Genomic DNA, 13,503 nt, shown 5'->3' on the forward strand with positions numbered 1-13,503 from the left:
GGCAACCTCCTAGACCTGATCTTCCTGAGGACCTGCTCCAGCTCCAATCTTACGGTTACCCCCCTGCATACGTCTGACCATCATTTCATCTCCTTCTCCCTCCCCCTCTCTTCACATCCTCCCTCTCCCCCTCCCATCCCCACTGTCACTGTCCGCCGTAACCTCCGCTCCCTATCACCCTCTTCTCTTGCTCCCAGAGTGACTGCCTCCCTCCCCCCTCTTCAATCATTTTCCAAGCTCCCCACTAACTCTGCATCCTCCACCCTAACTTCATCTCTCTCCTCAGCACTCGACTCCCTATGCCCCTTCGTCCCTAGGCCAGCACGTTCATCTCCTCCCAGTCCATGGATGTCTGACATCCTACGCACCTCCAGGGCCACCCTCCGCGCTGCTGAGAGGAAGTGGGCCAAATCCAGGGACCCATCTGACCTCTCAGCCTATCAGTCTCTCCTGACAGAGTTCTCTTCTGCTGTCACTGCCGCTAAGGCAAAATTCTACCAAACCAAAATTCATAACTCCATTTCTAACCCTCATAAACTTTTCTCTATTTTCTCTTCTCTCCTCAGCGTGCCACCTCCTCCACCCTAGTCTTCCTTCACTGCAGATGACTTTGCAGCATTCTTTGACGAAAAGATTGCAGACATCCGCAGCTCCTTTGCCCCCTCCGCCCCCTCTGCCTCCTCCGCCCCGTTTCTCCACATTTTCTCTCCTCTCAGACACTGAAGTCTCCCAGCTTCTGCTCACTCACCGCCCTACCACCTGCGCCCTCGAACCTATCCCCTCATCTCTCCTTCAAGCAATCACACCAGACTCCTCCCTTTCCTATCCAAAACACTTGAACGTGCTGCATCTAACCAGCTCTCTGCTTTCTTCTCTGAGAACAACCTGCTTGATCCCCACCAGTCTGGCTTCAGACCTGGCCACTCGACCGAGACTGCACTCCTCTCGGTCAGTGAGTGACTCCATGCCGCACGAGCAGCCTCCCTCTCCTCTGTCCTGATTCTTCTAGACCTCTCCGCTGCATTTGACACTGTGGACCACTCTATCCTCCTGTCCTCCCTGGCAGCAACAGGGATCCGCGGCTCAGTCCTTGACTGGATTGAGTCTTACCTCTCTGACCGTTCCTTCCAGGTTGCCTGGGCGGGTAAGGTATCACCACCCCGTCCCCTCACCACCAGAGTTCCCCAGGGCTCAGTCCTCGGTCCCCTTCTCTTCTCCTTGTACACCAGATTCCTTGGCCCTGTAATATCTGCCTATGGCTTGTCCTATCACTCCTATGCCGACGACACGCAACTCTTTCTCTCCTTCTCCCCATCGGACACACAGGTCCCTGCCCGCATCTCCGCTTGCCTGAGGGACATTCAGAGCTGGATGGACAATCACCACCTAAAGCTCAACCCGGGAAAGACGGAGCTAATCTTTATTCCTGCTCTATCCTCTCCCCTCCTCGACTTTTCAATTTCCCTAGGGGACACCGTAGTGACATCATCACCCTGCGCCAAGAAACTTGGAGTGGTGATGGACAACAGGCTGTCCCTCTCCAAGAACATTGCAGCAGTAACCCGGGCATGCAGATTTTTCCTGTACAACATCCGCAGAATCCGCCCCTTTCTCACCACCTACTCAACCCAGCTCCTGGTCCAAGCAATGGTTCTATCCCGCCTGGACTACTGCAACTCTCTTCTGGCTGGACTACCGGCATCTGCCACCAGACCCCTGCAACTCATTCAGAATGCTGCGGCTCGTCTGGTCTTCAACCTCCCCAGACACTCCCACGTAACTCCCCTGCTCACTACCCTCCACTGGCTGCCTGTTATAGCTCGCATAAAATTCAAAACATTGGTCCTAGCATACCAGGCAGTCAAGGGATCAGCCCCAGCATACCTCCACAAGATATTCAAACCCTACATGCCAGCCAGATCCCTCCGTTCTGCTACCTCAGGACGCCTAGCACCTCCCCCTCTTCGCACCTGCACTTCCAGAACACGTCTCCTGTCTGTTCTGGCCCCACGATGGTGGAACGACCTCCCTGTGGAGGTCAGAACAGCTGAGACACTGACCCATTTCAAACGACGACTGAAGACTCACCTCTTCAGGCTGCACCTCTCCCCATCCCTCCCTTCCCCCCTGTAAATGACTAAACTTAGGGTTGTAACTAGGCAGCTGTTTTGTAGGTGACTTAGGTGCATTAACTGTCTTAACGACTACTTGTATTTTTTCCATAGATCACGTTGTTGCCGTTCTCGTTGTTAGTGTTAATCAGTTTAACCTCCAGGGTCCAAGTTGAACTATGCGGTTGTTCCCTGCACTTGGACCGGTACTTCTCTCTAGGGGTTTCGTCATACTTGTTCCTGGTTATGGTTATACACTTTGTTGTACGTCGCTCTGGATAAGAGCGTCTGCCAAATGCCTGTAATGTAATGTAATGTAATCTTGGCCTGGAATCCCTTACCGAGTTTCCAAAGCGGTTGTAACTCTTAGGGGATTTAATGCCCTAAACCCTCCATCTCCCTGTTTCTGGTCTTTGACTTTAAACAACATAACATATTCTTCAGAATTACTAATTTTTCTCATTTTATTTTCCCTAGATACTTCTGATACCTCAGGTCTTTCACTCGATGCTACCCTTCTGGCTTCCCTTACCCGCCATCTTCCACGCACCTCCCTCAACCCCAGCACCCTTTCCCGTAGCCATCGGCTACCAAAGTAGTACACCTTTCCTTATATTTTTAATACTAGCCAAACAAAAAAAAAAAAAAAAAAAAACGAAAACGAACACCAACCACCAGCAAAATCACAGAACTGCGTAGGGGCTTGAACTTGGCGCTTTCCCTATTTTAAACCTTTTAAAGGTCTTTCTACACGGCTAACCCCGGCCGGAAACCCCAAGCCGGGATGCGCTCGTGCTTCTCTAAATCCTAATCCTTTCAGAAGTGTCCGCACCTAACAGTCAAAAGAAAAAACAAAACAAAAGCCATAAACTGTTTGAACTTCGCTCCACCAAACACCACACCGCTCAACAGATCCGCGCCCGCCATTGAGCTTCAAAACGTGTTTTAGAGACCCACGGAGAGTCAATGGGTGACGTCACAGTAGCTTTGTCCATATTTTTTACAGTCTCTGGTGGAAACGCGGCTAATAACATCCGCCGTCGCATAATTACGTAGCCTAGTGTCAATGCATTCGGATTCTCTTAGCATCGCGGTTGTCTTTTCCTAAGTCCTTATGAATTATCCTTCACATCTTTCCTTGACCTCATAACGTTTTCCGTCGAGGTCAAGGAAAGTGCCTAGGAAAAGACATAGGACGTAATTTTTTTGACTATTCGGACGCAGCCTTGGACTGGACTAAGCCTCCATCCTCAAACCGGATCTGTAGGTGGCAGCAATACGCCATTTGTTGTTTCTACCCTAGATCACTGAAATTAGAAGAAGAAACTGCAGCGGATGTGTCACTTCCTGTCGTACTTGCGTGCTTGTTTCGATGTGTTTTGTTTGAGAAGAACGGCTATTTTTATTATCCGTGGACATTGCAATGTTCTTGTACATCATCGAAATGATTTTTAATTTCGTGGAATGCCCGAGCACTGGACACGAAATTGAAGAACATGTTATAGTCTGTTCTTTTTGAAAGTGACTCTGGAGTGAAGTGGTCAGTGAAAGGTAACTAACGGTAGGTTGATATACAAGCTAGTGGTTACAATGTATCTTTAATTCTATTACGTGTGTGTCTCTATTCTGAGGTGAAGTGATATTTAAAATTGTATCCATGGAATTTGCTTTGTTTTGGTACTTTCATACTATTTCACGGTATGTTTACAGCAAAAACTGTAGGGACTTAAGTGCGGCACAGTTTCATATAGGGACGGTGATTCTTACAGCTAGTTTGACCGACTGCCTGTGTCATATTTTCTGCAGATAACTGGACCTCAGTAAACAGCCAGCGACGTAGAGAAAACAACAGCATAGATAACTTAAACATTTGGAATTGGATTACTAATTTCACATTTTAGAATTACTCACCTCATTGTCTGACAATATTATCTTACTATTGACAATTCTGCCAGACATGCAAATGCACTGTTCCCTCTACCCTCTATTGTGAGAGATCGTAAGTACGTATCAGCCACAATTTTGCTTCTCTCCGCTGAGCTCCGTGAAGCTAGCAACAATTAGACTTCATGTATATAACTCTCGGTAAAAACTTCCGGTGAGTTTCTATTAAAATAAAAGCACAGAATCGAAGAATAACATCACAGTAAGAACGGTTTCTGAGCTTTGATAGAGACAACTTTATTTAACAACATTTCAGATACAATTTGTACCAAATCGCTAGCTACTAGCTTCTATCTTGCTATTTGGCTGGTTTAAATTACTAGCTACTTCCTAGCAGTGTGAAGCTAGCGACAGTAAGGACTAACGCACGGGTCTGAAAATTTCAAAATAAAAGTCCGACGATAAAACCATTCTTACGATCAGCAAAATGAAATTAAGGAAAAATCGGACTGCAATTTTCCTAAAATATGAACTATCGTTTTCTATTTGTACAATATTAAAACAACTTCGATTTTAAACACAGACATTGTAAAACTATTCACAACACTAATATTAATTACAAACAAATCTTCCTTTTTTCTATTTTTCCCTATATTTTCAACAATGCCAATGCAAAATTTTAAATGAAGAATTAAAGATAAAATACACCCATTACTTTTAATTATTATTACAATATCCAATACAACATTACATCAGTACATGAGTTTAACTGAATGGTAAGGGAAGAATTAGAGTAATTTGCAATGCATTACTTCAACATTCTGTGCTACCTTGTAACATCAACTATGCAACTTAAAACAAATAAATATGAAAATGTGGCTGGATATTGCACTTGAATGGAAAGGAGAATAGGACAGTATTAACACTTGTTTGTAAAGGTGAAAGCATCACACACAGAATATCATGGCTGGGGTATAAGCATGCAGTACATAGGCAAATTTCATTCAATTAAGTTCCAATTGCTTTCTGATACTATAACAGATAACATGCTCTGCTGCCTCCCCTGGACATGTTGTCTCAATGATATGGGGGTGTTTTGAAAACCTTGGACCCTCCACTCTTCAGATATGGTGTCACTTATATCAAATAAGCGTCATAGAAAATGTGGCTGGGGTTTGAACATGCAGTACATAGGCGAATTTCATTCAATTAAGTTCCAATTGCTTTCTGATACTATAACAGATAACATGCATGTAAATATACTAGTCATGCAGACTGACCTTGATATACTGGTTTTAAGCGAAACTTGGCTTAAAAATAGCATCAGTAACTCAGATGTAGCTCTAATGGGTTACAACTTATACAGAGTGGATAGAACTGGTAGGGGAGGAGGGGTGAGTTGTTACGGCCGGCTCGCAGTCAAAAGTACAAAAAAATCAATCCAAAAACTGATTTAAAAACACAAACCCAGACATTTATTAGAATAAATAACAAACTAATCACAAACTAAAACAAAGGAAAACCCACAAAGTTCAAACAAAACGGTCTTCACAAAAACTACAAACCCAAAACCACAAATCAAACCAAACAGGTGGAGGCAATCAAGCAATTAAGCAATTGGGTATTACCTCCACCTGCACTACCCAGGCAAGCAGAGGCTTGGGGACGTAACACACAAAATAATGGGGCTTCACAAAAACCTACCAAATGCAAACCACACAAAAGAAACCCCAAAGAAGATTCTCCCCAGCCTCATACTGCAGGGCTTATATTGGGCCACAGGCAGGTGGAGGCAATCAAGCAATTAAGCAATTGGGTATTACCTCCACCTGCACTACCCAGGCAAGCAGAGGCTGGGGACGTAACAAATATATGTTAAAACAGGTTTCTCTGTAACAATCTTAAAAGCTGTCACAATTCCAAGAAATTTGGAATTCCTTGCACTGAAGGTTCAGCTGGGGCCTAACTCAGTAATTGTGGTTGGGGTCTATAGACCCCCATCTGCTGAGTTAGGCTCCATTGATGCAATAACGGATCTACTGTCCCATTATTCCGATGCCGAATTGATTGTTATGGGTGATTTTAATTTGAACTGGCTGAATGATACTTCCAATCATTTGGTAAATGGTAAATGGACTGCATTTATATAGCGCTTTTATCCAAAGCGCTTTACAATTGATGCCTCTCATTCGCCAGAGCAGTTAGGGGTTAGGGGTTAGGTGTCTTGCTCAAGGACACTTCGACATGCCCAGGGCGGGGTTTGAACCGGCAACCCTCCGACTGCCAGACAATCGGTCTTACCTCCTGAGCTATGTCGCCCCTATTTCATGTCATTTCAAGGAGGTTAGTGCTGGCCTTAACTTATTCCAACTAATAACAGAACCCACTAGGCCAAATCTGAAAGACAGCTCAAAATGCCTTCCAGGCATCATCCTTATGCTAGCTCAGCCTTATGCTCCTGCGCCCTATGTTCCTTCCTTCCTTCCAGAAATTCAAATGTGTTGATTCTTTAACTCATCAGCACAGATAGCGCGGTTATTAGCACTATAGACACATATATGTCTATTATTAGCACCATATGCGGGCTCCAACAACACACCACCAGCGCAGCCATGTTGAATTAGGCATGAACAATCAAATCAAGTCGATTCACCAATCAAAAAATAGTACTTGCTAGAGCCCGTCCTCCCAACTTTGATGGGTGAAAGTGAGGGTTTTAATTTCAAGCCTTATTTTGTCGCACACGTAGTGTCATTGAAATAAATAAAAGTGGCGGTTTTAATTTCAAGCTTTATTTCAGGTCGCAGGTAGCGCCATTGAAATAAATAAGTAAATAAATAAATACATGCGTACATTTCGTGCCACATTTAATTATTTATTCTCACATTTTATGATGTATTTATTTCATGATGTATTTAATTATTTATGCTCACATTTCATGATGTATTTATTTATTTCATGATGTATTTATTTAATTTTGTCCGAAATATTCCTCCATATTATTATTTGTATTTGGTTGAATCCTGGATCTTTATATTACATGTACTGTATACCCCATTTCATTTGGTAACAATTTTTAGTTTTGGCAGTAATCTGGTATGCAAATGGACCAGTAGGCTACTGAACTGACAGTGTATAGCATGCTACACTAAAACACCAGCAACAATTGCTGGGAACATGATTATGCCTGCATAATGTTAAAGGTATGGGTTTAAATATGAGTATATAATGTGCAATTATATCCAACTGTATTAGTTACATGAAGAAGAACAACAAAATCACACTTTAAAAAATCATTGCATTTACCAAGTTTTTAGTTTGAAATACTCTAACCGGAAGTCTTCAATTGTTGCCAGCAACAATTGCCAGCTTCACGGAGCTGCCCCGCTGGTTGCCAGTTAGACAGCGGACTGACCAGAAGTATCTTGCTGATTTTCACCCGCTTAGCCACATTGCATGGAATTTCCATACCTTGAATTTGTTGATGAAAAACAATATGTACATAAAATGTATTATTGTAAAATATAGAATTTTTATTATGATATAGCCTAGTTCATGTATGTTCCTGCATTGTTCAGCTGTTTAACCGTGACGTCCAGTGTGCAATGATATTTTTTCATGCTGTATAATTTTATTTACTCTTAGTCTCAACATGTGCAGTGAAGGGCTCCAGAGTCCAGACTAGCAAGAGCCAGTACATACTGTAAAAGGAAGTAGATTAGATTTGGTTGCTAGCTGTGCTGTTGGCACGGAGGTTAAAAGACGGTGTTGTTGGTGGATCATATATGATCTTTGACCTGATCACTGAGCCTGTTGTTATGCATGTGTTACAAATATACAGATACCAGATAGCATGTTATAGCTGCTTACCTCTGGCTCAGTTCTCTGAGTGCGGCAAGTTGGATAGCTTTTATTAGCCTACTAGTACTTTCACATTTCTGTTAGAGGGGGAAAATGCGAGATCACTTGACCTCGATTTAGGATAAAGATGGCAGGAGGAAAAGATCTAAGTGACTTTGAAAGATGGCTCATTATTGGGGCATGGATGGCTGGAGCTTCAAGTCACAAAGACTGCCATAGTAGGGTTGCGGACCGGTGCATAAACTCCTTATTACAATGGCGAATGCAGATTTGAGAGTTCTGTGATGTAAAAACCATAGGCACTGTTCTACAGAGATATGGGGAAAAAGGGATATGGACAGATGAGTCATCCTTCACCATGTTCTCTGCAAGTGGGCGAGTGCATGTGTGGCATATACCGAGAGAACGATACAGGCCTGAATGCTTGACCCCTACAGTGAAGGGATCCGGTGGCTCCGTTATGCTGCTGCGGGCATTTTCCTGACATGGTTTGGGTCCTCTTGTCTCCTGAGATGGAAATCAATACTAAATCCTAGAATAATAAGTTATTCTGATTGATCAGCTTTATCCTATGATGAAACATTTCTATCCTGATGGGAGTGGTCTCTTCCAGAATGACAGTGCCCCATCCACAGGGCACAAGGGGTCAGTGAATGGTTTGATGAGTATGAAAATGATGTGAATCATATGCTACGGCCTTCACAGTCACCAGATCTCAACCCAATTGAACACCTATGGGAGATTTTGGACTGATGTTTTCAACAGTGCTCTCCACCACCATCATCAAAACACCAAATGAGGGAATATGTTTTGAAAGAATGATGTTACATCCCACCAATAGAGTTTTAGAAACTTGTAGACTATATGCCAAGGTGCACTGAAGCTGTTCTGGTGGCTCGTGGTGGCCCAACATCTTACTAAGGCACTTTATGTTGATATATGTATATATATATATATGCAACACTTATCAATTTTGAAGATTTTATTGAGTTCAAAGGTAATAAACGTAAATCAGTCAACTGAAATAAAATCAATAGAGTGCGTAATGAATCTATGTGATTGGGGATACAGATATGCATTTGTTAGTCAGATTCCCCAAAAAAGAAGATACCATGAAATTAACAGAATATCGATCAGTATCCTGTGTGACCACCATTTGCCTCATTGCCTCAACGCAACACATCTCCTTTGCATTGAATTGATCAAATTGTTGATTGTAGCCTGTGGAATATTCTCCTATTCCTCTTCAATAGCTCTACGAAGTTGTTGGATATTGGTGGGAACTGGAACACGCTATCGAATGCACCGGTCCAGAGCATCCCATACATGCTCAATGGGTGACTTGTCTGGGGAGTATGCAGGCCATGGAAGAACTGGGACATTTTCAGCTTCAAGGAATTGTGTACAGATCCTTGCAACATGGGGCCGTGTATTGTCCTGCTGAAACATGAGGTGATGGCAGTGGATGAACAGCAATGGGCCTCAGGATCTCATGACGATATCTCTGTGCATTCAAATTGCCATGGATAAAATGCACTTGAGTTCTCTGCCCATAGGATATGCCTGCCCATACCAACACTTCACCACCACCATGGACCACTCTGTTCACAACGTTGACATCAGCAAACTGCTCATTCACCCAACGCCATACACGCTGCCTGCCATCTGGCCTGTATAGCTGAAACTGTGATTCATCAGTGAAGAGGACCGTTCTCCAGCATGCCAGTGGCCATCGAAGGTGAGCTCTTGACCACTCATGTTGATTGTGATGCCGAACTGCAAACAAATTAAGACCCCGGTGAGGACGTCGAGCACGCAGATGAGCTTCCCTGAGGCAATTTCTGAGAGTTTGTGCAGAAATTCTACAGTTGTGTAAACCAACTGTTTCATCAGCTGTGTGGCTGGCCTCAGACGATCCTGCAGGTGAAGAAGTCGGATGTGGCAGTCCTGGGCAGGCATGGTTACACGTGGTCTGCGGTTGTGAGGCCTGTAGGACGAACTTCCAAAATCTCTGAAATGACTCTTATGGTGGAGAAATGAGCACCCATTACTCTGGCAACAGCTCTACAGAACATTCCTGGAGTCAGCATGCCAATTGCATGATCTCTTAACTCTTGAGGCATCTGTGACTTTTAAGCAGCATCTTGATATGCCACACCTGTGCAGGAGATGAATTATCTTGACAAAGAGGAAATGCTAGCTAACAGTGATATAAACAAATTTGTGGGCAAATTTCTTTGTGCACATAGAAGAAATCTTTGAGGTATTATTTAAATGCATTAAAAATGGCTGCAAAAATAAAAGTGTTGTGTTTATATTTTTGTTCTATATATATATATATATATATATATATCAGTGGCGGCTGGTGACTCAAAAAACGGGAGGATAGGAGGAAAACCAACCCACGTAGTCATGTTATTTTGCACTAGTTGGCTACTTATTTCTACTTTCTTATGTTCAAGTTATGTTAAGTTCTTATGTTCATATGTAGCAATAATCCAACTAGCAACCTAATGCAAACTTACAATACAGCTAAGGTAAGGTAATGCACCTGAAGTTTATCCCCATATTCCATAAGGAACAAATATCATATCATATTACAACACAAAGGATGAATATAAAAAAGGGGCCAGGTGAACGAGAGGGAAATACACATCTAATCAGTGCGGGCTCTGGATGGGAATGAACCTTGTGTGTGCGTAATGTGTCACTAGAAGCCTGTCAGTCCAACTAGGGGTGACGCAGCACCCAGTATGTTACAATGGGAATTTTACACAATCCTCTATTCAGCGGTCAAGTTGAACAATAAGAAGATTATTATACCATGCCATTCTACAGTCAATATCCAGGACTAAATATTTTATAAATATACAACCTGGTTTTATGTGTAGCGATGTCCCTTTTGAGACTGAGTGGTCATATATTGTATTGGACAATCCGTTTGTGAAATATATGCGGATTTGTGATGCCTGGGTACCTTCCAAAATAGCAGTGTGTAATACCACACGTGTTGTTCATGGCATTGTTGCCCTTTTTAGTACAGTCTGGCTTGATTCAGTTATTCATTAGATGAGAGTATAAGCTTTCTAACAATGTATAACTTATCTAATTTTGCTTTTGGAATAGCGTTTTAGAGGTCAGCGTTGTTATGTCTGTTTAAGCAGTGGAATTTACTGGTGTACCGGCATATGTGTTACTATGCCTTTAAGAGCGCTTTGTGGGCATGGCAGAGCCGGACAGCTTACGTGAGCGTTGTAACCGAGTTTGAGAGAATAAAGTTAACTAAAACGCAGCTCCGGGTCTGGTCACTGTCTGAACACAATATTTGGCGAACGAGGATGTCTGATTTCGTTTTACCACCTCCCCCTCCTTTCCTACCTGTTCCTGGTGATCCTGCAGTTCCCTGGGACAGATGGTTAATGTCGTTTGATGACTATCTGTTAGCTTTGGGACATGACGATTTGCAGGAGGCTAGAAAGTACGAGATGCTAAGGCACTGCCTTGGACAGGAGGGGCAACGGATTTTCGCTACCCTTACTGTGATGGATCGAACGTATGCCGCCTCTACTGCTGCGCTCAAGGAGCATTTCAGCTCAGGAAAGAGCCGACGTATGCACCGGTTTGAGTTTCGTCAGAGAGCTCAGAAGTCCGGTGAGTCCATTGCTCAGTTTGTGTCGGCGCTACGTGAGCTAGCTAAGGATTGTGACTTTGGGGGGTTGGAAGATGGTCTGATAGTTGATCAGCTGATAGAGAAAACAGCATGCCCTTAGCTGAGAGAAAGACTTTTATTACAACCGGACTCCATGACGTTAGCAGATGCTGTAGTGATTGGGAAACAGCTAGAAACAGCACAAACGGAGGCACGGAAGTTCTCACGCGCAGTCCATGAGCCCGTGACGTCATCAACACCGCCCATCCACCATGTGGCCCCTGGACAATGAGAGCTTGGATGTACACAAAGTGGCTAATGAAGTGTCAAGGGAGAGGGGGCCCAGGCGTTGTGGTAACTGTGGCTCTCTTAAGCATGGACCTAGAGACCAATCCTGTCCTGCTCTGGGTAAGCGCTGCCGTCACTGTCATAAACTGAATCATTTTGCACGCTGGTGCTGCTCCCCGCCTGCACAGTCACCCGCTGCTGCTGTTCCTATAAACATAGTGCAGAACCAGCGGGCCACATTCAGGCATTGCACATGCGGTGTGGGCGGGGCCTCCATACCATTCCTCACTGATACCGGGGCTAAAGTGTCCCTCCTGAATGAAGCCACGTATGGACGCTATTTCAGTCATGTGCCCCTTGATGTAGCTGCTAACTCCTTGTCAGGCTACGGCAATGCCCCTATCTCCACTTTGGGTGTGGCCTGTCTCCCGGTGGAGTATAACTGCCAACGTGCTCCTGATGCTAAGTTCTACATCACACGTACGGGAGCTAACATAACGGGCTTAGACCTCTTCCACGCACTGAACTTTTCTCTGACTGATGCTGGGGGCCTGCGTGTCCTACAGGTCACAACCTCCTGGCCCGACCGCCACCCGAAGCTGTTTGAGGGCCTGGGGTGCATGTCCGGGTTCGTACACCAACCTACGGTGGACTCATCTGTACGGCCAGTTATTCAGCCATTACGACGCATTCCCCTGGCCATCCGTGACGTGGTGGGGGAGGAGCTTCGTCGCCTCGCGAAGGTCGATGCCATTGAACCAGTCAACGCCTCACCCTGGGTGTCCAACCTGGTGGTAGCCAGGAAGAGGGGGGGGGGTGGACTCTGTCTCTGCGTCGACCTGACGGATGTCAACAAAGCCATTATCCCCAACAAGTACCCCCTCCCCACCGCAGAGGAGCTCACCAGCCATTTTCTTGTCTCTACAGTCTTTAACAAGATGGACTTACGGCATGGCTATCTGGAGGTTCCCCTGGCACCGACCAGCAGAGACCTCACAGCCTTCGTCATGCATGTGGGGGTGTTCAGATATAAGCGCATGGCGTTTGGATTGTCCTCGGCCCCAAGCTGTTTCCAGAAAATAATGTCACTCATCCTGGCTGGCATTCCGGGGGTCTCCATCTACCTGGACGATGTGGTGGTACACGTGCCCTCCACCGCACTGCACGATGCTCGCCTGGAGCAGGTCTTCCAGTGCTTCAGACAGCACAACGTCACCCTGAACGCGAAAAAGTGTGTGTTTGGGGCCAAGGAGGTCGAGTTCCTGGGCTTCAGGCTCTCCAGGGCGGGCATCACTCCGATCATGTCTCACACTGAGGCCATTCTGTCCCTTCCAGACCCACGGTCACCGTCCCAGCTGTCCTCGTTCCTGGGGATGGCTACCTACTATCTCCGGTTCCTGCCACACTACTCTGACGCAACAGCCCCTCTGCACCAGCTGCTTCGCAAGGATGCTGTTTGGGACTGAACACCGGCCTGCCAGGAGGCCGTGCGCGTCATTAAAAGGCAGCTCACATTCCCACCCACTCTGGCCCATTTCAGCCTCACTGCCCCCACCCTGGTCACCTGTGATGCTTCTGGGGTGGCACTTGGGGCTGTACTCTCCCAGGCCCATGAGGGCGTGGAGCGTCCGGTGGCTTTCGCCTCGCGGGCGCTCACTCCGGCTGAGCAAAACTACTCAGTGGGGGAGAGGGAGGCCCTCGCTTGTCTGC

At 45.3% G+C, this 13,503-nt stretch overlaps 1 protein-coding gene across 2 annotated transcripts in view; it reads left to right on the forward strand.

The window, feature by feature from the left end:
• The first annotated feature begins 3,415 nt into the window (after window positions 1-3,415).
• uvssa (UV-stimulated scaffold protein A) overlaps window positions 3,416-13,503 on the forward strand; it is an 83,769-nt gene continuing 73,681 nt past the window's right edge. Inside the window, exon 1 of one of the 2 annotated variants that reach the window (XM_064344102.1) lies at window positions 3,416-3,662. The gene's annotated coding sequence lies outside the window, so the exon portion shown is untranslated. Of the gene's footprint in view, window positions 3,673-13,503 lie in introns of both variants that reach the window. The other variant, XM_064344101.1, reaches the window with a different exon arrangement.

The sequence above is a fragment of the Anguilla rostrata genome, chromosome 7 (assembly GCF_018555375.3).
Source record: "Anguilla rostrata isolate EN2019 chromosome 7, ASM1855537v3, whole genome shotgun sequence".
NCBI classification, from domain to species: Eukaryota; Metazoa; Chordata; class Actinopteri; order Anguilliformes; family Anguillidae; genus Anguilla; species Anguilla rostrata.